General features: G+C 46.8%; 1 protein-coding gene across 4 annotated transcripts in view; it reads left to right on the forward strand.

Annotated features, from left to right (window-relative positions):
* The first annotated feature begins 212 nt into the window (after nucleotides 1–212).
* The window catches only part of NYAP2 (neuronal tyrosine-phosphorylated phosphoinositide-3-kinase adaptor 2), a 130,409-nt gene continuing 130,221 nt past the window's right edge, over nucleotides 213–400 (forward strand). For all 4 annotated transcript variants that reach the window (XM_027900469.1, XM_027900466.1, XM_027900470.1 and 1 more), the window contains exon 1: nucleotides 213–333. The gene's annotated coding sequence lies outside the window, so the exon portion shown is untranslated. The remainder of the gene's footprint in view (nucleotides 334–400) is intronic.

Consider the following 400-nt stretch of genomic DNA (forward strand, 5'->3'; position numbering starts at 1 on the left):
GAATGCCTTTCGAACAGAATGCTCCTTTCCAGAGTGTGCATATCAATATAAGTGAAACGGCGTAAATGTCACGCTTAGTCTGTCCGAGCGGCGTAGTTTTGTTCTCGTGCAATGGGAGCAGGTGGTGGGAGGTTGTTTTGATGGGTTGAGAAGCTCCTCCCCTCCTTCCCCAAGCAGCAGCAGTCTCATCTGCGTCAGCAGTAATTGTGTGCCTTGCACTGCTTTTCAGTGAGGGTGAGTGCAAAAGATACATCAATATGAGGTATCAAACTGAGGCTTAGATGTTCCTTTTAAGTGGCTGCTCATTTCCTTGAGCCATAACATGGGCTAAAGGTTAACTTAGCCAATCTCCGTGGAAGAACAATTTCTCTTTTTTTGGGGAAGGGAGAAGGAAGGGGAA

This window comes from Empidonax traillii, unplaced genomic scaffold (assembly GCF_003031625.1).
Source record: "Empidonax traillii isolate 1590-97213 ecotype Southwest subspecies unplaced genomic scaffold, ASM303162v1 scaffold732:size314962, whole genome shotgun sequence".
Classification (NCBI taxonomy): Eukaryota; Metazoa; Chordata; class Aves; order Passeriformes; family Tyrannidae; genus Empidonax; species Empidonax traillii.